The sequence below is a fragment of the Delphinapterus leucas genome, chromosome 4 (assembly GCF_059928025.1).
Source record: "Delphinapterus leucas isolate spDelLeu-1000000601 "Yukka" chromosome 4, BTC_Dleu_Yukka2, whole genome shotgun sequence".
NCBI lineage: Eukaryota > Metazoa > Chordata > Mammalia > Artiodactyla > Monodontidae > Delphinapterus > Delphinapterus leucas.
The window spans coordinates 25,969,719-25,994,433 of NC_143132.1; the positions used below are offsets into that span (position 1 = coordinate 25,969,719).

General features: G+C 37.6%; 1 long non-coding RNA gene across 1 annotated transcript in view; it reads right to left on the reverse strand.

Annotated features, from left to right (window-relative positions):
- The window catches only part of LOC149749288 (uncharacterized), a 183,594-nt gene that overhangs the window by 85,885 nt on the left and 72,994 nt on the right, over positions 1-24,715 (reverse strand). The window contains exon 4 of the long non-coding RNA XR_016392970.1: positions 4,900-5,067. This is a non-coding gene — a long non-coding RNA (uncharacterized LOC149749288). The remainder of the gene's footprint in view (positions 1-4,899; positions 5,068-24,715) is intronic.

The window sequence follows — 24,715 nt, forward strand, 5'->3', positions numbered from 1 at the left end:
CAGTCAAGGTGGAGCATGTCAAGTGGTTCCAGAGACATTTAAGAGGCATAGTGATTAATTAGATGAAATACAGGGTTGGTGAATGAGAGAAAAATCAAGGACAATTCTCAGGTATCTGATATAAAGAAAGATTGGGAGGGCAGAGGTGCTTCTTTTCCAATTTAGTCACTCTAAGCCTGAAAGCTCCAAGGATACATATAAGAAGATTCCCTGGCAGTTATGTGAACTCCTCAAAATCTTTTTCTTCCTGGATCAAAGGCACTGGCATTCAGTTGAACAAATAGTTGGATTGCCTTTAACATATTTCTGAGGCTTTGCTGAGATATCCTTGTTTAATCCTCAAAACTTACTTGACAAATGTCATACCTGACAAATGTCCCATAAATTATTTGACAAATGAAGTACTAGAAACACCAAACCATGCAAGTCTGGAATCCAAATGCCCTGACTGTTTCATAGCACTTCAGATTTTTGTGAAAATTCTATTCCCCCAAATCAAGTGATTTGTTTTCCCCATTTCCAAAGGCAATTCAAAACTTCAACTACTCTAAATCTTATGTGCAGTAGCAAATCTACTCATTATATAATTTTCAGGTTTATTTGGAAACTCTAAGATAAGCTGCTTTGGTGGTTTCTGCATTAGCACTCCCCTGGCGACTGTGTCAGGGTTGTCATGCAGTTTTAATTGAATCTGCTTAACACTCTCCTGGAGATTAAAGGTAAGTGCTTCCAAGAGGAAAGAAAAGTAATAGAACAGAAGAGCTTAAAGTCAGGCTGTAAGATTTCAAGAGAAAGGAATAGAACAATTGTAATATAGCACTTACATCTATGACAATAATAGCACAAATTCTACTAAATAAACACTTCAGTGTTTCTTTAATTCACGGTTAGTTCTCAGGGAAACTGTCTCAAAGATGGACAACGGGAGGTCAAGAGTAGCCATTTATTCATTCAATGAATGTCATCTGCAATCATGAAATGAATCTAGGAATATTATTATTAATCCCATGACTTCAGGCAGTTAACTTTATTTAAGGGAAAGAAAAGAAAGCATAATTATTTTTAAACTGGCCATTTTGATTCATTTGGTCAAGGTGGTAGGCTGAAAATTTCTTAGAAGAGAATTGCTCTTTTGTTGAAAACATCTTAATGACATGTTTATTATGGCAATTTCTGAGTGAAAGAAATGGAGACAAAACACCTTTAATCCATAATTCTTAACTAGAAGTTTTTTTTCAAACACATATATAATATTTAACTTGCAACTGAAAAGCCAAGGATGTGACACAATTAGGCTGCACTTCCAGAATATATATGCTTTTACACTTCTCACACAGACAATTTAATCTGGAAAACTTCTTGAGCCAAATGTATTACCCAGCATGACTCTGCAGCTTTCTAGAAATTGCATCCTAAAGACAGCTAAATTACATCTGAGAACTGGGAATCCATTTCCTTCCAGAAATTATTCACAAAAAGAAACAAAGACTAGATTGTTTTAAGTAGCTTCATGTCTCCAGCACGTTACTGTTGCAACCACCATTAACACTGTACTTGGGGTTTATAAAACTGGTAAAATCAGTTCCCAGTCAGAAGAAGAAAGCTGAAAGTAATCAAATTGTTACACAATGAGATATTCTAAGTCCATATCCAAATTTAGCATTCCACAGAGTTATATGTACCCCATGAAGCATTTTTTAAAATCACACAATAGTAATCTACCAATCTATGAATGATTTGTCCATATTCACACCCAGTAATACATTCCCAAACTGAGAAATCCTTTCCACAGTCTTTACTGAACACATACTAAGCACCTCCCACGTGAGGGGAGGGGCCCCAGGGTGAAAGCAATAGAGAGTTCAAGTCCATATTCCCAATTTAGCATTAGGTAGATTCCTATGTTATGCCCCTAATTTAGCAGGCAAAGGAGAACTCTAAAAGTTTCCAGTCTGCAATGAAGCAACTGTAACTCAATATTTTTAGGTATAGAGGGTGATTATTATTGGACAAAAATAGAAGTTTCTAAAACAGTCTTAGAATCTCATTTCATATTCAGCTTTGGCCAGTAGAAGTCAATCAATTAACTCTCAATTAGTTCACCTCATACAGAATAAGGTTGATAATAAAGGAATCATTAAACCTCTATTCCTAAGAAGTTTGTCTATGTGCCCACCATTTTCACCCCACTAGTCACTGTCAGATGGATGTCAGCAAGGAAAATGAAACATATTTCTCAGCAAAAATGCAGCTGGGGGCAAGGAGGGGAGCTACCAAAAGTCTACATAATGGTTATATAAACACTTATCTCTAAACTTCTGCTCCTTCTAACCTTGGAAAGGTGGAGCATCGTTATATCTCAAAAGGAAACCACAGGAACAACATGACCCTTAAGAGCATGCTATTCTGCATTAACATGCATTCAAGATTAATTTCCACACCAGGACAAATAAACATTCATTATTAAAGAGAAAATTCTACAGTTATCACATCAGGGACTTATGGTCCCAATTGGACGATTCAATTATTGGCCTAAGGAAGGGTCCTTTTAAAAGAGCCACTTTGAAAAGTCTGTGAAAATTGATTTTAAGTAACTGCTTCTCAATGTCTCTACCTCATGTCAAATAGTGTCAGGTCCTTACACATAAACATGGCTACAGCTTAAAAGAAAAAAAGGTAATTTTTCATAAGCTCATTTTTCATTTCATTCTGCATCCTCCTCATAGTAAACAGGAAGAAATAAAAATGTGTCCTCTACAGACATACCTTCTCTACACTTCACTTTACTACTCTTTTCAGATATTGCATTTTTTACAAATTGAAGGTTTGTGGCAACCCTACTTCAAGCAAGTCTATTGGTGCCATTTTCCCAACATTATTTGCCCACTTTGTGTCTCTGAATCACATTTTGGTAATTCTTGCAATATTTCAAACCCTCCACCAGCAAAATATTAAGACTCACTGAAGACTCAGACGATGGTTAGCATTTTTTAGCAATAAAGTATTTTTTAATTAAGACGTGCACTTTTTAGACATAATGCTATTGCACACTTATTAGACTATAGTATATTGTAAGCATAACTTTCATATACACTGCTAAACCAAAAAAATTGTGTGACTTGCTTTATCACAATATTCGCTTTACTGTGGTAGTCTGGAACCGAACCCATAATATCTCCAAGGTACACCTGTACTTATCTGGTCACTGCCCAATTTCCCAGATATTCATAAGCAGCATCTGCAGTAGAGAAGTATGACGCTCCGGCTGCTGTTAGAGTTCATTATCATTGTTGTATATGTGCTCAGGTCAAGCTGAAGACATTTCACAGCACAATCTTCAAGACCAACAACTTTTAAAGATACCTATAAAGTCAATTGTTCCTTTCCAATTCTACCTTACTAGTAGGGGTCTTTGTTTTACTCAATCTGACTTCTGCTGAGAGCACTAAGCAGTGGGCAACCCAAGTTGCAGTTGTTCCCTTTCTTCTGTGCCATTTGAATCATCTGTCCTTCACTCTCCACCTTTCTAGGAACAACATGCTGCAGAGATTCATATGGTAGACCAAGTCAGGTTCACAGTGAAAGAACTTCATCAAAAGGTTGCTCTCAGCAGAGGAAGGAAATGTTCTTCTTTTTTATTGCCCATCAAACCTATCATGGTACACTTCCCATCAGCATTTCTGTTCCTGGTTTTGCTTTCAGCAAAGCCTATCCCAATAAAACTCGTGTCCATTTCTAGCCTGGATACAAAGGAACTGGATACACATCATAATATTAGATCAATTCTTCTTCAAACTAGAAGTACTTCCCTTTTTTTTTATATTTGCCAAATGCAAAGAAAAGCACTGCCCCTTTTTAGTTGAAATAAAAGAGTCTCAGAACACTTCCTGTATTAGAAACATAACACATAGCAACAGAAATGGGTCCCAATTTATGGTGGCCTCAGACAGCCCACCATTTCTTACAAATTATGGCACAGTCATCAATAAGTCTGACATCCAGATTTCATAATGCAACCAAGAAAATGAAGATCAGAAGATAAGGCTCCAGTGGTGAGGTTATGTTAACATAGACTTCTATTGTCAGTGATCCCCAAAAACCAAAACAGTGTCTTTGTTTAAGCCTAATGTATAGTTTCAGCAGAACTGGGATCCTAACACCAAACCACCCTTGAATACTTGCTCATTTATCATACTAAGCATCTCATGCAATTATTCTTCCAGTTGGAAACTTGGGCAGAGAAATGAGATGTCTATTACTGGCTTAATGCTAGGTAACAAAAAATACAGGTCAGCTGTAACATTTTTGCAACTTTAGTTGAGATGACAAAGAGTCAGCCTAGGTGCTATAACTGATACAACGGACTGGGTGGCTTATACACAACAGAAATTTATTTCTCACTGTTCTGGAAACTGGCAAGTCCAGGATCAAGGTGCCAACAGATTCAGTGTCTTGTGAGATCCCCCTTCGTAGTGCATAGACAGCTGTCTTCTTGCTTTATCCTCACATGGGTGATGAGGTTAGGGAGCTCTCTGGGGTCTCTTTGAGAAAGACACTAATCCCATTCATGAGGGCTCCCCCCTCGTGACCTAATCAGATCCCAAAGGCCCCACCTCCAAAATACCATTGGGGATTAGGTTTCAACCTATAAAATTTTTGGTGGGAAAGGGGAGTTAACAAACATTCAGGCTATAACAATATTTATATATTTTTTTAATTACACAGGTAAATCACAACTGTATATTAAAACATTTAAATACTTCAGATAAGATCAAAACTCCCCTTCCAGGAACGCTCTCCATTCATTCCCCAGGGATAAACCCTATTCTTGTAGCTCCCACACTCACCCTCTTCTAACCCTGTCACCTCAGTGTTATGAAGAAGCCCAGACCAACTTACCAGAAGATGAGACATCATGTGGAGAAGAGCTGAGGAGTCTCAGGCAATATCCAGCACCCATTGCCACACAGCTAAGTGAAGACAACCTGGACCCTCCAGCCACAGTGGAGTCTTCAAGATAACTGCAGATTAAATGATCCCAGCATAAGGACCTCACAGATTTCCAACCTACGGATAATGAGAAATAATAAACTATTGCTTTAAGCCTGGTTTGTTACACAGCAACAGATAACTGAAAAGTAACCTTTGCCCATTTTTCTATTAGGCTAGTTCTTTCTCATTATTAGAATGCTGTTTTAAGTTTTTATTCTAAAATATACTCCTTTTTAGATTTCACAAATATTTTCTTCTAGTCTATCAGTTGTATTAATCAGTGTTCATCAAGAAAAACAGAACCGGTAGGAAATATCTGTTACAGAGTTATTGCAGGGAATTGGCTTATGCAATTGTAGAGGTTGCCTAGGTAAATAAGTTCAAAATCCATAGGGCAGGCCTGCTCAAATGAACCGAAGCTGCAGTCCATAAGGCAGAATTTCTTCTCCTTCAAGAAAACCTCAATTCTTATCTTAAGGGCTTCCAAAAGATTAAACCAAGCCCACCCACATAATCTAAAATAATCTCCTTTACTTAAAGTCAACTAATTATGGACTTTAACAGCATCTTCAAAATACCTTCTCAGCAACACCTAGGTTAGTGTTTGAATAAATAATGGAGACTGTAGCTTACCGAAGCAGACATAAAAAATTGACCATCACACTTGTCTTTAAATTTACATGGTGCCTTTAATCAAAATTAAGTTTTTTATTTTGATGTAATCAAATGTATCAATCTTCTCCTTTATGTTTTTGGTACCATGTCTAAAAACAACTGCTTGAGAGAAAGAAGAACAAAAAAAACCCAAAGCTAGCAGAAGCAAAGAAATCATAAAGATCAGATCAGAAATCAATGAAAAAGAAATGAAGGAAATGATAGCAAAGATCAATAAAACTAAAAGCTGGTTCTTTGAGAAGATAAACAAAATTGATAAACAATTAGCCAGACCCATCAAGAAAAAAAGGGAGAAGACTCAAATCAATAGAATTAGAAATGAAAAAGGAGAAGTAACAACTGACACTGCAGAAATACAAAAGATCATGAGAGATTACTACAAGCAACTCTATGCCAATAAAATGGACAACGTGGAAGAAATGGACAAATTCTTAGAAATGCACAACCTGCCAAGACTGAATCAGGAAGAAATAGAAAATATGAACAGACCAATGACAAACACTGAAATTGAAACTGTGATTAAAAATCTTCCAACAAACAAAAGCCCAGGACCAGATGGCTTCACAGGCGAATTCTATCAAACATTTAGAAAAGAGCTAACAGCTATCCTTCTCAAACTCTTCCAAAATATAGCAGAGGGAGGAACACTCCCAAACACATTCTACAAGGCCACCATCACCCTGATACCAAAACCAGACAAGGATGTCACAAAGAAAGAAAACTACAGGCCAATATCACTGATGAACATAGATGCAAAAATTTTCAACAAAATACTAGCAAACAGAATCCAACAGCACATTAAAAGGATCATACACCATGATCAAGTGGGGTTTATCCCAGGAATGCAAGGATTCTTCAATATGTGCAAATCAATCAACGTGATACACCATATTAACAAATTGAAGGAGAAAAACCATATGGTCACCTCAATAGATGCAGAGAAAGCTTTTGACAAAATTCAACAACGATTTATGATAAAAACCCTGCAAAAAGTAGGCATAGAGGGAACTTTCCTCAACATAATAAAGGCCACATATGATAAACCCATAGCCAACATCGTCCTCAATGGTGAAAAACTGAAAGCATTTCCACTAAGATCAGGAACAAGACAAGGTTGCCCACTCTCACCACCCTTATTCAACATAGTTTTGGAAGTTTTAGCTACAGCAATCAGAGAAGAAAAGGAAATAAAAGGAATCCAAAATCAGAAAAGAAGAGGTAAAGCTGTCACTGTTTGCAGATGACATGATACTATACATAGAGAATCCTAAAGAGGCTACCAGAAAACTACTAGAGCTAATCAATGAATTTGGTAAAGTAGCAGGATACAAAATGAATGCACAGAAATCTCTGGCATTCCTATACACTAATGATGAAAAATCTGAAAGTGAAATCAAGCAAACACTCCCATTTACCATTGCAACAAAAAGAATAAAATATCTAGGAAAAAACCTACCTAAGGAGACAGAAGACCTGTATGCAGAAAACTATAAGACACTGATGAAAGAAATTAAAGGTGATACAAATAGATGGAGAGATATACCATGTTCTTGGATTGGAAGAATCGACGTTGTGAAAATGACTCTACTACCCAAAGCAATCTACAGATTCAGTGCAATCCCTATCAAACTACCACTGGCATTTTTCACAGAACTAGATCAAAAAATTTCACAATTTGTATGGAAACACAAAAGACCCCAAATAGCCAAAGCAATCTTGAGAATGAAAAACGGAGCTGGAGGAATCAGGCTCCCTGACTTCAGACTATACTACAAAGCTACAGTAATCAAGACAGTATGGTACTGGCACAAAATATATATAGAGAGAGATCAATGGAAGAGGATAGAAAGCCCAGAGATAAACCCACACACATATGGTCACCTTATCTTTGATAAAGGAGGCAGGAATGTACAGTGGAAAAAGGACAGCCTCTTCAATAAGTGGTGCTGGGAAAACTGGACAGGTACATGTAAAAGTATGAGATTAGAACACTCCCTAACACCATACACAAAAATAAGCTCAAAATGGATTAAAGATCTAAATGTAAGGCCAGAAACTATCAAACTCTTAGAGGAGAACATAGGCAGAACACTCTATGACATAAATCACAGCAAGATCCTTTTTGACCCCCCTCCTAGAGAAATGGAAATAAAAACAAAAATAAACAAATGGAACCTAATGAAACTTCAAAGCTTTTGCACAGCAAAGGAAACCATAAACAAGACCAAAAGACAACCCTCAGAATGGGAGAAAATATTTGCAAATGAAGCAACTGACAAAGGATTAATATCCAAAATTTACAAGCAATTCATGCAGCTCAGTATCAAAAGAAACAAACAACCCAATCCAAAAATGGGCAGAAGACCTAAATAGACATTTCTCCAAAGAAGATATACAGATTGCCAACAAACAGATGAAAGGATGCTCAACATCATTAATCATTAGAGAAATGCAAATCAAAACCACAATGAGATATTATCTCACACTGGTCAGAATGGCCATCATCAAAAAATCTAGAAACAATAAATGCTGGAGAGGGTGTGGAGAAAAGGGAACACTCTTGCACTGCTGGTGGGAATGTGAATTGGTACAGCCACTATGGAGAACAGTATGGAGGTTCCTTAAAAAACTACAAATAGAACTACCATATGACCCAGCAATCCCACTACTGGACATGTACCCTGAGAAAACCATAATTCAAAAAGAGTCATGTACCAAAATGTTCATTGCAGCTCTATTTACAATAGCCCAGAGATGGAAACAACCTAAGTGCCCATCATCAGATGAATGGATAAAGAAGATGTGGCACATATATACAATGGAATACTACTCAGCCTTAAAAAGAAATGAAATTGAGCTACTTGTAATGAGGTGGATAGACCTAGAGTCTGTCATACAGAGTGAAGTAAGTCAGAAAGAGAAAGACAAATACCGTATGCAAACACATATATACGGAATTTAAGAAAAAAAATGTCATGAAGAACCTAGGGGTAAGGCAGGAATAAAGACACAGACCTACTGGAGAATGGACTTAAGGATATGGGGAGGGGGAAGGGTGAGCTGTGACAGGGCGAGAGAGAGTCATGGACATATATATATACTAACAAGTGTAAGGTAGATAGCTAGTGGGAAGCAGCCGCATGGCACAGGGATATCGGCTCGGTGCTTTGTGACCGCCTGGAGGGGTGGGATAGGGAGGGTGGGAGGGAGGGAGACGCAAGAGGGAAGAGATATAGGAACATATGTATATGTGTAATTGATTCACTTTGTTATAAAGCAGAAACTAACACACCATTGTAAAGCAATTACACCCCAATAAAGATGTTAAAAAAAAAAAAAAGATACATGCTACAAGTATACATTGTATAGGACAGGGACTGTAGCCAATATTTTATAATTACTCTAAGTGGTGTATAACCTTTAAAAATTGTGAATCACTATATCGTAGACCTTTTATATAATATTGTACATCAACTATATTTCAATTAAAAAACATTCAAATGGATAAAGAAGATGTGATGCACACATACGCACACACACAATGGAATACTACTCAGCCATAAAAAAGAATGGAATCTTTCCATCTGCAACAACATGGATATAGCTGGAGGGTATTGTGCTTAGTGAAATAATTCAGACAGAGAAAGGCAAATACTATATGATTCCTTTTATATGTGGAATCTATAAAACAAAACAAATGAACAAATAAAATAAAATAGAAACTGACTCACAGATGCACAGAGAACAAACTGGCGATTGCCAGAGTGGAGGGGGTAGGGGGATGGACGAAATAAGTAAAGAGGATTAAGACTTACAAACTTCCAGTCATATAATAAATGCATGGGGATGCAATATAAAGCATAGGGAACATAGCCAACAATATTGTAATAACTTTGTATAGTGACAGATGGTTTCTAGACTTATCATGAAGATCATTTCATAATGTATATAAATGTTGAACCACTATGTCGTACCCCTGAAACCAATATTGTATGCCAATTATACGTCAATAAAAAAAAATAATAAAAAAATTAAAAACCATTTCTTTCGCCCATGTTTCTAAACAAATTCTATTATATTTTATGTTCTTTGTGAGTTTGTGTGCTTGTTTTTGCTCTTAGAATTACTATTAGATACACTATCTACCTGAATTTTTTAATGACCATGTATAGTAGGAAAACAAACCTTTCCCCTAAAATGGATAGTCAAATGTCCTTACACAATTTTTTGTAAAGTTAACTTTTGATCCATTCATTTGAAATGCCATGTTGCTTTTAAGTAAAGGTTTCACAGAAACATTATCTTTCTGCTTTTTACCTTTTATTAAGGTACTTGGCCAATAGTTCCTTCACATTGTAAACCAAAGCCAATTCATTGATTAGAATGACAGTATAGTTGTACCATCCTGAGTATTTAGAGGAGTTGATGCCCTGCTCCTTAATCTGTGTATGCATGTGTGTTAAACATTAGAAACGAGCTTTTTGGATTCTATAGATTGTACTACTGTTATTGCTATGTGACACTATTCCAGGCATTAAAATAGGCCCTGAGAAGGAAACCTGAGGCAAGTTAAACTACCAGTTGCTCTTTGTAAAATCTGAAATTAGGTCTGAGTATACATCAGAGTCTGCCTTGTCTTTAGAACTAAAAGGAAATGAAGTCATGAAAGTTATATCATGGCTATATTTTACCAAGTTGACTGAGTATAAGAAAAATAAAACTAAAGACTGAGAAGAATAAAGCAGGGTACACAAAGATTCAGAGATAAGAGATAGCAAGCAACACATGTTGGCTCTCTATTTCCTTATTCTAGACCCTACCAAGACCTATCTTTGTTCTGGGCCTGGAATCCCATGAAAAATCTCTTAAGTCCTTATTGATAGTTTCCTTTTGTGTAAGTGGCATAGATGCCCTTATCTTATCCAAATGGAAGTTTGTTGGTTTATTAAAAAGGCACACAAATGAGAAACTTAACTAGATACAATACAGCGAGTCTTGTAATCTGACAGTATGCTTTACAGCAGGAATGAAGAGTATCTATTAATACAATGAGTTACTTAATCAGAGATTATTTAAGAGTGCTTCTATTCTGCTCACAACAGATAATCCAATTTCCCTTGGTAACAACAACATTCTGTGTATTATTTTTTAATTTTTTGTGTATATAAGACACATCCAGAAAAGTGTATAAAACATAAATGTAACAGCTTTACAAAGAGAGGTTACACTTGTAACCTCCAACCAGGTCAAAAAATGAAACATTAGCAGAACCCCAGAAGCCTCCATAATGTTTCCTCCCAATTACTATAACCCTCTGCTCCTCAAAATCAACCACTATACTCTCTTCTAGCATTGTAAGTGTGCCTGCTGACAAACTTTATGTAAATGGAATCTTAAACTATTATTTTGTCTTATTTATTTTCCCTAATACTATGTTTGTGAGATTAATCCACTGTAATTTGTCATAGTAGGTCATTAATTTTCTCCGCTGTATCATATTTGTTTACATGAATATAACTGAATTTACATGCCCATTCATTGCCTCATGGAAATGAGGCTGTTTCTAGGTTTTTGGCTGTTATGAATAATACTGAGATATATATTTCTGTAACATCTTTCAGTGAAGATAGTTTTGAGTTGCAGTTGGATTTTTACCCAGGAGTGAAATCCCTGGGTCATTCACTGGGTTTGCTCAGTTTTGGTAGATAATGCCAAGCTGCAAGACTACCTACATAACTTTCTGGGCCCAGTGATATGTGAAAATTCACAGCCCCTTGTTCAAAAATTATTAAGAATTTCAAGACAGAAACAACAGAACACTAAAACAAGTGCAGGGCCCTTCTAAACCCTCTGTGACCACACAGGTCACTCACCCATGAAGCTGATCCTGCCAGACTTTTTCCTAAAGTGATTGTACCAATTTTACACTCCAGAATTTTTCATATCATTTGGATTCATGGAATTGTGAGCCTTGTAATGTGGCTGAACATTTTATGATTGTAAGAGTAGCCCCAGAATTCTATCTCAGGAGAAAACATTTGGGAAAACTCCTTGTTTAATAAAGCTCACAGGGAAAAGGGAGACATTCTGAAGGAAAAACCAAGGCAACCAAAATGAATACTGGATTTTATTCATGGGACAAAATGAGGAATGTATTTCCCTCTGAACTGAGTAGGAGAGGCGAGAGGTAAAAGGCAGAGAAAGGAAAGAAGAAAGAGAAAGGTATGAATTTGGGTGGTGAAAAATGCCCATTGTCAGAACTACTAATAAGAGTTTGTAATGTTCAATTTTCATTTGTTTGCATTTCTAAATTGTAAGCATTTCTCCCTATTTCCCACCAATAAACTTTCCTAATTGTGTGAGAATAGTTTCTTTATAAACATTGATAAGGAGCAATGTGCCACGTTTAAACAAGGCCTCGGTGGAAACAAAATTAGACACCATAGTAATAAAAATCCAGCAGAAGCAGTAAACTGGAATCAGAGATGCCCACATGTCCATAGGCCCTTGGGAATTTTTGAAACTGCTTAGACCTTCACAAAGCATAAAATGTAGGTTTCAGCTGATTTTATTTAAAAGAGGGGCCCACAAGCACTATATATAAGAAGTAGTTATTTCCATATCAATTGACAGCTATCATGAACACTGCACTACTTCACCTCCAAATAAATGTAATCTGATAGGAATACAGAACTTTGCTTTCTTGTCAAAATAGAACAGCAATCATCTTTAATACTCAAGGGTTCCAGTATACCAGTAGACACTGGAATAGCCTGTAGAAGTGACAGCATTTCTGCACAAAAATGGCAAAACCGAGTGGAGAGAATATGGTGACTAGTGCGATGAGATGGTGTCAATGCTAAGTATCATTTTCATCAGTGGGGACTGAAGCAGGATGGGGGGGGGTTCATTCCATGTAGTGATTAACCATATTTCATGAAAAGCAATCCGGTAATAGGTGTGTGTGGATTGGGGCTGTGGATGGAGGAAACTAGGGAGAGATAAGGGATGTTTCCAGAGAGGTAGGATCCTCAATAGCAAGTTAGAGCAAAAGCCACTAGAACACAAGTTATACAATTTCTAGAAGCTTAAGAAGCTTCAAGTTACACTTTTTCTGGTGTTGTAGGTTATTTCCGTTTATACTTCCCAGCCAGAGTTTTGACCTCTACAAGCACATCAAGGATATGTGCCTTATTTCATTTATCTTGGTATCCTTGGGCTTTAGCACAGCATCTGGCATATATTAGGCGCTTAATAATGCTTGTTAATTATCTGACATATGAATTAAATGAGGTGACAAACTTTCATTTAAAAAACACAGAAAATTTTTCCACCAATGAAAGTTATCTGAAAAGCTTACCAAAATGAAAAGGTGAGAAAAGTTATCCAAAAACCAAAATCATAGTTAATAAAGAACCAAGAGTAAAAAAAGAAATCTAAGTTCCACCGGTTAAAGAGATGAATTTCTAGACAATGTGAAGATTGTCAGAACCACAGGAATATAGAACATATCCATGAGGAGACAATGTATTTTTCTGAAAACACAATGAGAAGGGATTAGACAAAACTCCAAGTATGACTTTGGGCAAATAATTTTATCCATAAAAATTACAAACCTGGATCACCTTTCCTGTGGGCTTTTGCTGCCTGTACCCAGGACACTAAACACTCCCAAGACAAGACATAGAGCTATTCAGACTTGGCACGTTATGTATTCTTGCAATCTAACTTTGAACAAGCCCTCTGTATTCACCAATCCTGTAACCATGACCAGCTCTGCTCCTCCCAGTGACTATAGTTCAAGACCTCTTTTCTCTGCTGTCTCCCTCCTTCTTCCTTAGCAGATGACTTCTCCGACTTTACAGAAAATTAAGGCACTGGCGCCATCAACTTCTTGTCTTATATTAACCCTTGTCCTCATCTTCGTGCCTATCTATCTCCATATCTACCCTTCCTTTCCAAAATTATAATGGAAGTTGTTTCCCTTCCCCTCTCCAAAGATTACTCCTCCATGTATGTTCTCAGTCACACCCCTTCCTATTTTCTGTGGACCTTGAATCCTAGACTTATCAACCATCTCCCCAGCATCTTTTCACACTGCTGGATTCCTATGTTTTGTATGATTCCAAATATGCAAATGTATAGCCTAACCTTAAAACAAAATATAATAAAACAAAAACCTTCTATTGACTCCTATTGAAGAAGTACTATGAAATTTCTCTGAACTACTGAATTTTTCAGTGATCTCTGCCCAATAGCTTTTTTTCTTTACCCCACCTTATAATATCTTTAACTCCTTGAAAAGGATTTAAGGGTTTCTTTCCTGTCTATCTTTCAAACCCACCTTCCATACTTCATCATTTTTGATAAAAGATTTGTTCTGTCAAACCAAAACCATTAAGGTCATCTTGCTAGTTTCTTCTAACTCTTTGCATCTCACAACCCATCAGTCACCAAGTCCTATCAATTCTTCCCTGACATGGACTTTTAGATGTGTCCCTTGTTCTTCATTGCCTAAATCCCTAACTATTTATGCTTGGGATACTGAAATTGCCTATTAGCTAGTTATATGAATTAGGAAGTGCTGTGTCAATAAATGATCCCAAAATCTCAATGACTGATAGCAAGAGAGTTTATTTCAAGTTTAAGATATGGGTTGTTGCGGGACTCTGCTTCATGATTCTTCACCCTGAGATTCAAGGTGATGAAGCCGCCTTTGTATAAAAAATTGCCAATCTCACAGTAAAAAGAAAAGAGAACATGGCAAACCATAATTCAGCTCTTGAAGCTTCTCCTTGGAAGTGGCACTCATCACTTTTTATTGCTTCCAAATAGCACATTCCCTGTGTCTTCATGCTCCGCTCACCATCTCCCGCCTCACCCAACCAGCAGTGCCACTGAAAAACCTACATCCTCTTCAGCATTCTCAGAAGATATTCCTTGTGTACATCAAGACACTCCAGATCCCTCTCCAATAATTCCTTCCCTAATTCTTGTTGGTGCTACACTCCTTAGAGATTTAATATATCAGTATACAATGCTCGTATAGGTGGCTAGTTTGCACATTAATTGCATCTATATATCTAATTTCTCCAACAATATTGTATATATTTTGTGATCAACAATAATTCTTAATAACTGCCATTTCAATTATTGATTTTTGCCCATTTCCAAACAATTAGGAAAGTCTCTGATACAAAACAATTTGTAATGCCTCTAAGGCATGCCATGAGATAGTCATGACCCTAACCAGAGTGAGCTTGGTGGGGAGTATAGAGGAAACACAGAGTAATGAAAGGTAAATGTGGTTATGAGTGCTGGTTCTAGAGATAGACTGCCCTGGTAAAAATCTATGGCTCCATCACTTACAAACTGGGTCACCATTAGCAAGTCACTCAATTTTCTTTTTTTTTTGCTACATTATCTCTTATGGATCAGTATATTAATATGATTATATCATATGATAGTTTTAATGAAAATTAAGTAAATACATAAAAAGTGATTATAAAATTGACTGGTACATATTAAGTCCTCAATAAAGATTAGGTGTTGTTGGGGATTTCCCTGGTGGTCCAGTGGTTAAGACCTCACCTTCCAATGCAGGGGGTGTGGGTTCGATCCCTGGCTGGGGAGCTAAGATCCCACATACCTCAGGGCCAAAAAACCAAAACATAAAACAGAAGCAATATTGTAACAAATTCAATAAAGACTTTTAAAAATGGTCCACATCAAAAAAATCTTTAAAAAAAAATTAGGTGCAGGCTTCCGTGGTGGTGCATTGGTTGAGAGTCCGCCTGCCGATGCAGGGGACATGGGTTCGTGCCCCGGTCCGGGAAGATCCCACATGCCGCAGAGTGGCGAGGCCCGTGAGCCATGGCCACTGAGCCTGCACATCCGGAGCCTGTGCTCCGCAACGGGAGAGGCCACAACAGTGAGAGGCCTGTGTACCACAAAAAAAAAAAAAAAATTAGGTGCTGTTGCTGCTACCATTAGTGGGCAGTCTACAGTCTCAAAAGAACTTTGTTATTTTCTACTCTCATGACCGTTAAGAATAAAGTGTATGAGAAAACTCATATTCTCTAGTGCTACTTGCGAATCTGGCGTCAGGAAATACTACTAAAATATTCCAAATACTTATGATATTTCTTTTGTTCCCCATAGCACTGAGGGCTGCCCAAGATCCATTCGAGATGTTCAATAAATATTTGTTGGTTGGCATAACCTCTCATCTCTCAGCTTCCAAATCTTAAAAATGGGAATAATACCTGCAGTACTGCAGTACTTAAATTACAAAGTTATTTTAAATATACAATTTATTTGTTTTAGAAAACAAAATGAAACAATATAGGCATATAAATTTCTTTTGATGATAATGAAAGTGGGAGATGGGCTATTTGGGGTGATAGGAGAAAACAAAAAGAAAAGATTATATAAATTTTGCTGTTCAATATTATAAAAGGTAGAGGTAACATAAGGCTATTTATGAAGAAAACGTTATAACAATAAAAATTAAAAGTGGTCAAATAATATAGTATTGTTTGAAGTTAGAAAAGCAAAAAGGGACATACTTTGAGACACTCTAAGAAAAAATATCAAATTCTTCAATAAGTGGTGCTGGGAAAAACTGAACAGCTACATGTAAAAAAAAATGAAATTAGAACATTCTCTAACACCATACACAAAAATAGACCCGAAATGGATCAAAGACCTAAATGTAAGGCCGGACGCTATAAAAATCTTAGAAGAAAACACAGGCAGAACACTCTTTGACATAAATCACAGCAATATATTTTTTGATCCACCTCCTAGAGTAATGAAAATAAAAATAAACAAATGGGACCTAATTAAACTTAAAAGCATCTTCAAAACAAAGGAAACCATAAACAAAACAAAAAGACAACCCACAGAACTGGAGAAAATATTTGCAAAAACAGCGACTGACGGGGATTAATCTCCAAAATACATAAACAGCTCATGCAGCTCTATGTCAAAAAAACAAACAACCCAATCAAGAAATGGGCAGAAGATCTAAATAGACATTTCTCCCATGAATACATACAGATGGCCAAAAAGTACATGAAAAGATGCTCGGCATCACTAATTATCAGAGAAATGCGAATCAAAACAACATTGAGGTATCACCTCACACCATTCAGAATGGCCATCACCAGAAAGTCTACAAACAATAAATGCTGGAGAGGGTGTGGAGAAAAGGGAACCCTCCTACACTGTTGGTGGGAATGTAAATTGGTACAACCATTATGGAGAACAGTATGGAGTTTCCTTAAAAAAACTAAAAATAGAACCACCATATGATCCAGCAATCCCACTCCTGGTCATATATCCAGAGAAAACTCTAACTCAAAAAGATACATGCACCTCTATGTTCACAGCAGCACTACTTATAATAGCCAAGACACGGAAGCAACCTAAATGTCCATTGACAGATGAATGGATAAAGAAGAGGTGGTACTTAAATACAGTGGAATATTACTCAGCCACATAAAAGAATGAGATAATGACATTTGCAGCAACATGGATACAACTAGAGATTATCATACTAAGTGAAATAAGTCAGACAGAGAAGGACAAATATACGGTATCACTTATATGTGGAATCTAAAAAAATGATGTAAATGAACTTATTTACAAAACAGAAATAGAGTCACAGATGTAGAAAACAATCTTATGGTTACCAGAGGGGAAAGGGGGCGGAGGGATAAATTGAGAAATTGGGATTGACATACACACACTACATAAAACAGATGACTAAAAAGGACCTACGGTATAGCACAAGGAACTCTACTCAGTACTCTGTAATGACCTATATGGGAAAAGAATCTAAAAAGAGTGGATGTATGTATCTGTTTTAAAAAAAAAGATAACATTAAAAAAAGAAAGAAAAGCAAAAAGTGAGACAATCTAAGAAAAAAATCAAATTCTTGCAATGGCTTCAGTATAAAGTGAGAAAGGAAAAAAGGATCACAGTTGAGAATAAAACACAAATTTAAAACATGTATGATTTTCTCTACTGAAGATCTGGAACAATTAGAGAACAAGGCCTGGAGATGGAGGCAAGGGAGAGAGAGAGAGAAAGGGAAAGAGAAAGGGAAATGAATGAACTGGGTATTAACAAGATAGCTCCCCACTGACATTTACCAGATTCTGTTAGGTGCTTAAGTATCTCTAACTCCAGAACTTTAAGAAGTTACTTTTCCTATTCTCAGAATTTTGTGGTATATTTCCATCCATGTATTCTATTTTATTTTACTTACTTGTACTTTTCTACAAGAAAATAACTTTTCAAATATGTCATTAAAATGGTAAATTGGCAACTTCAACTGAAATCTAGTTTAGAAATGATGAATTGTTAGTGATATTATTCATATCATGAAAGTACACAACTGCAACCTGGCAAAGACATTAGTTTGATGTATAAAAATATCCTGTGCCTGTTTCTGCAAAATACGTTTATTTCAAAAAAAAAAAAAAGAAAAAATAGCAATGTTGCTTCTGTAGTGGGTTTCCATTTGGAAGAAATAAAATGTTCCCGACTAAATGTGTTGGCTTTCTATTAAGGGGTATGTTTTCTTCCAGCAAACCCTTAGTGCACCAGTGTTTGATGTTAGAAATATTTCCTTAGTGAAAAATACAACTGTACTATCATTGGCTCTCATCTTTTATTTTAAGTGGATTTCTAGTGACTATAACACATACATGGGATTCAGGTTGGAATCTATCACTAATACTCACTTAGTATAGAAATTGAGACATAGATTTATTATTTCTAAGCCTCCTTTCTTAAAATACATCATAATATAGCTTTGAAAATATAACTCAGCACAGTAACTGTAATATTCACAGTTCAGAAGTAAACAGGTTCCACTGTCCTTTATCCACCCCTCAAACATTCCTCCTCTCACCGTTTTTCCACAGGCTCTTGGTGGTTTCCACAGCAATGGAAGTGGAGAGAGGCACATTTCTGGAAACATGACTATCCTTTCATTCTCCTCCTACTCAACAATGTTATATAGTTCATCTTTTTCTATAACTTCAGTTGAAAAAACTTTATTTTGTTATAGCTAAAACTGACTAGACTAGCTAGGTCTCCATCACCTTATGCTTCACTTTCACATCCTCTTTCCATATGTTTTTTTTTTCTTTCTTTTGTTAATGATTCCTTCACACCTAATTGCTTAAAGTAGCTTACTTACTAGTTAAAGTTATATCAGGCACCTGGCGTTTTTACTCTTTGAAACACTCCCTAACACTCCTCTTCTTTGAAATCATTCTTCATTCCAGAAGAGAAGGTCACGGTACAATAACCCCGGAGACCACCAGAGCCCATCTCTGGACCTCCTGACACCCAGCCTTGATGGCTTTGAAATGTTCCATGAGAAGAGAAGAATACAGACCCCGCACCTGCCCTGATCCTTATCAAGAACCCTATTTTGGGGACTTCCCTGGCTGTCCAGTGGTTAAGACTCTGCACTCCCACTGCAGGGGTCACAGTTTCGATTCCTGGTCAGGGAACTAAGATCCCACATGCCGCCCAGCATGGCCAAAAGTGAAAAAAAAAAACCTATTTTGAGCTAACACTATGAAGTTTTACTCACTGAACCCTTTCAAGGAGGACACAGTCTTAAGGGCACTAGCCTGCTGTGGCCTCCTTTGGCAAAGAAATAAAGCTACTCTTTTCTTCTTCAACTAAAACTCTGTCTCTGTGATTTTGATTTGGTGCTGGTGTACAGAGACTGAGATTTCAGTAGCAATACTGCGGGCCCAAAATCACTTCTCCAACTTTCACCCTTACCCAATTTGCAATTCTTCTCTAGGTCTGTTTTCTGAAAGCACAGTTTTCATCACTTCACCACCTCTGTACAAGCTGTTCTCCCCAGCACACCCTCCCTTTCTCTCTGTATCTGAACCCTACCTGCACTCTAGGAGTCTGCTCAAGGCCCCTTTCTGTGTGTAGCCCTCCCCACGGTCTTGAACTTGTGTTGACCTCCCTTCTTCAGAAACCTTTTAATCCTAGAGCATGCCACACACTCGACTGCATTAGTAATCTATACCTTTTGTGGTTACCGATGTTTTCATGTGTGCTAGTCTTGAGACTCCAGGGAGATTTATAAATTCATTGAAGACAGTGTTATGGTTTATTCTTCTTTTTACACTGTGTAGTAAATTTCAATACTGGACTAGCACAGGGGTTTGCAAAGAATACATGTTTGATAAATACGAACACTAATTCTTACAAAACCTTTAAAGACTTGAAAGATGAGAACCCTAAAATTCAAATTTTAAGCTCATTCATGGTGGCTACCATGCTATTAAACTGTTTTTGACCCCTATTCAATGTATTCAATATAATGTAATGAAGAATCATCAAATACTTTTGCCTGAATCATCTACCTACACTATTTCTGTTAATAATAAGCTAAATTTTACCCCATTAAAGTTAGCCTCACAAAAAAAGGAAGAGAATTTCTACTCTGTACTTTGGACAGATGGAAGAGCAGCTACATCTTTCATTTATCCTTTTAGGTCTTTATTCATTCATTTAATAACTATTTAGTAAAAGCCTGCTATACACAAAGGATAAACCTGCTAAGGACCAGAATGCTAGCATTCTATAATCCATTCCTTTATGCCTTGAGAAGCTTCTAATCTTCACAAATCCTCTATTAAATGAAAATACACCAGAGGGAAGAAATATTTTGAACCACTGTTAGGTAACACCTTTACCAGAATCACTGACTAACTTCTAAGGGCAAGAATGGTGCCTGGAGAAACAGGGAAAGTACTAAAAGATGTGGTAAGTGGTAATGTCAAGCCTTACCTAAAATCTGATCTAGAAAATGACCAAATCCCCTTGGATAGAGCTGGGCAGGGATGTGTTCAACTCTCTCCCATTTCCCTATTTTCCTGTGACCAATCTTCAAATTTTCTTCACTCTGGGACATATTTTTTTGAAGGTTTTCTACCTAGGATAGATCGTAGAAAGAAAGGGAATTTCCAAAATAGCCCCAATAAAGCAAGCACAACCATTATCTGCCCAAAAATCAAGTCATTCTATTCAGGGGCGGGGCAGGGAGAGCTCTTACTTCTTGGTTATTCACAGTAACTTACTTAAATATTTGGCCTTTTTGAACAATGCATTTTGAGACCCCAAGCAAGTATAGTTCCCTTGTATAACCTAAAATGAAAAAGAAGATTTTTTTTTTCATCTCACAAAGGAAAGGCTAAACTTCCATAAAATGCCAATACAAATATCAGCACATGTTATGTTTTATTAGTTGGACTAATATGAATGATCAGGTCAGGGAATGTCTGTGAACATGCTTTTTAAGATTTTTATCCTGATCTTTGAGAACTGAGCTATGCGGTTTTGCTGCCCTCTGGAGGAGAGTCAAGAATCATTACATCTACTAATTGGACACTGGTATTCTCATTACATTATGTTTATTGAAACTGATTAACTAACTGACTATATTAATCAAGTCACAAATTAAAATAATAATTATTGCAACACAAAATGTCTCCTAAACATCTCAAAGAACTAAATAATCACAATAATATTAAACTTCCAGTTAACCAATACAAGTTATTGGGTCTACTATTTGCCCCTTATGGACAATTAACATGGAATAATCACTTACTCAAAGGCATTCAGAAAGGTGTTACCCATCTATAGTCCTGAATTCCCTGTATAAAATACACCAAAGAAAATAACCCCAAGCAAGAAATCATTCAAATTCATTATAGATAGATTTATTCCTTTATTTGCAGGTGAATTTGAAATGTGTGGATATTTTGCTGGAAATATTGCAGTTTCTACAATTTAAATCTTTCTCCCAATTCACATAATCAGTAGTTCCCAGTTTATTTATTCAACAGGATTTATTCAGAGCCTTCTATGAGCTCCTTCTGAATTATGCCAAAGGTCGGTTGAGAAACTGATGAATTATTAAATTCTCTTCTGCTGTCCTATGATTCTCCCTCTGATGCTTCAAGTGTGTGACCAAATTTACACACAGCACAAAAGTCAGATATCAGAATACTGGCCTCAATGCATTCATCCTCACTGCTTCTCCACCTGAATAATCAAGCCATTAATATGTATTAAGAACTCTCTTCCTGCACAGTTTGCAAGTTCTAAAGTTTTAAACTGAGGAACTGGGAGTCAACTTCCAGATTTTCTGCCACAGTCACTACTCTGGACACGTGCTGAACTGTGACAAGTAACCACAAGGGTTGAATGAGGTGGGCTTCACTGAGGCCGTCCCTCTGCAGAACGGATGAAACAGAGCACCTGGACTGTTCTCAGTGCTTTCTTATCCTCTTACTTTCACCCTACCCAGGTGCCTAGTGCCACTGAAACTGAGTAGGATCCTTTGGGACTCCTGGGCACAAAAGCCTTTCTGTGTCCCCCATTTCTTAATTACAGGAAATAGGCCTCATTCAGCCTCCTGACCTTCCCTGAGTTCCAACAGACAGTTGTTAATTAGGGAAGGGAGGGGATGCAGAGACAAGGGAGGAACAGTCAAGAAACAATAGTGCAGCCTTGGGGCAGGGTCCTGGTTCCCCCTCAAAGGATATATATAACAATATCTTTGAGATGTTTCTCAGATACTGAAAGCCCCACCTGGTGGGAGAAGTTAACTGTATGCTGCCCACAAGCACACAGACCCCAGACCCAGTTGGAACCAGAAGGCTGACGATGCTGACTCCCACTTACCTCACCACCAACCAATCAGAAGAATGTCCATGAGCTGATCATGCCCTCTTTGAACCATTACTATAAAACTCCTCCTACCTGCTCCAGGTCAGGACACACAGTTTTGAAGGCATTAGCCCACTGTGGCCCCCTTTGCCTGGCAAAGCAATAAAGCTATTCTTTTCTACTTCACCCGAAATTCTGTCTCCAAGATTTAATTCGATGTTGGGTACAGAGGCCAGATTCAGCATCATCACCCCCCTTCACTTTGGTTGCCCAAATATTCCACCAATACACACTTTACTCCAGACAACCCAGTGTTTTAGGGTCCGTACTATTCTTTTTATAATTCCTACCCCTAGAATATCTTATTAACCCTGAGTCCCTATTATAGCTGGAACCTGCTTGATAAAGTGGTATCAAATTGTATTAACTAATTCAGACCGTGGGCATCATGAGTGATAATTGATGGATGTCTTTGTCTTCTTATGCAGCATTTTAACAGAGCCAAATAAGAAAGATCTTCATAGCAATATAGCAGAATGTTTAAGAGTATACCTAGTTGATTTTACAAGATGGATATGATGGTGTAAAAAAAGTTTTTTTTTTAAACAGACTTTTAACTTGCTCTCTAGACTCATTAAAGTCCACCCTGGACAAAATACCAAGAAAATGTTGCTTTACTTTGCTTTTCCTTTTTTATTTTTTCAAATTTTTATTTGTTTGTTTGTTTGTTTATGGTCCTGCTCAACTAAAAAATCCTCTGCCCTCATTCAGATAGTAAAAAGTCCAGTCCAGTCCAGTCTAGTCTAATCACATAACTGAAACCTTCCTTTCAAGTTATAACTTCTCCCCTCTCCCAGCTCCAACATGCTTTGGGCTTGGATGTCTGCAGTAGGTAAGTAGGATGAAGTTGGCTTCCTTTCTCTTTCTTGCTCACCCCCTCTCCTGCTAGGTCAGGCCCAGAGTACAGTTGTGATCTTGTATCACTGCCCTCTGGTATCCAAGGCTGATTCTCCTCTAAAGGGTTTTTGGGGCAGGCCCTCAGAAACCGTCTCATGAAGGTACGTTAACTGCCTCTCCTCCAGCAGACTGCTGACTATTCTCCCCTTCTCCACCCCTGGATTCTGATCGTCCATTCCTCTCCTCGTGCTTTCCTTCATCACTCACAGCAATGCCCTAGGGAGGATGCAGGATGATGTAGTAAATTTCCTGTGGGTCAACCCAGAGAGACAGTAGGCATCATTGAGCTGGCCTAAATTTCCGTCCTAATCCTACTTCTGATGGATGAATTATTCTGAGGCATGCTTTTTCTTTAAAGCCACGGAGCAGTGGCTAACTTGGCATATCACCTCAAATTTGCTTATCTTTCTCTGCCTCATTTCTTTCCTTCTCTCTTGCTGCGCTGTGAAGTGCCTCTCAATTAAGCATTATCACCTCAACTTTGCCTGACTCCTTCCTTTTTAATTGGACCTGAAATAGGAAACCAGAAATACCATCATATTTCATAAGTTTTCCTTTACTGTGGAATAAATCCAAACAATCAATCGATTTCGATTTCATCTGGAAAATAAAGAAATTTGGACTTTGCATTGAGATAATTTGCTAGGGCACTGAACATTTATTCCTAATCACAGCATGATTAATTTAGGCATCTTCTGCACACCCACTGCACCAACCTAGTCCAGAGCAACGTAATCTCTTGCCTAGACTTGAACCACAAGTTCCTAACTGGTCTCCCTGACTCTAGCATTTTCCTGCTTCAACACATTCTCCCTACTGCTGCCAGAATGACTGCCTCAGGATACACTAACTGCCTTTGGGACCTCTGTTAAAGAGGCATCTCTTACCTTTAGACTCCTCAGGCATGAATCAAAACATGACTTCCTCTCTCAAACTCCACAAGATGCAAGCATTCCTTGACACTCTTCCCTCTTCCAAAGAAAGGGGGAGGAGGAACAGCACACCAACAGCACTCACCAAAGAACTCCTGACTCTAAGCTTAATAAACAAGCCCCCAAATCCCAAAGCTTAACACAATATATGCTTACCTTTCACACATGTCACAGTTCAATGAGAGATGGAGGCGGAATAAAGGCTCTGTTCGATCTAGTCTTTCAGGGACCCAGCTTCCTTCCATCTAGTAGCTCCTTCATCCCCCAGGATTTACAATCCTATTCCAGATCCTCTGCCCCCCATCTGCCAAGGAGCAAAGAAAGCAAGCATGGAGGACTGGGGTTTAAGGCCCAGCCTGTAAGGGGCACACATGGCTTCTGCGTAACAGCCCCTGTAATGTTTAATTTTACATGTCAACTTTCAGGGTGCTTTTGG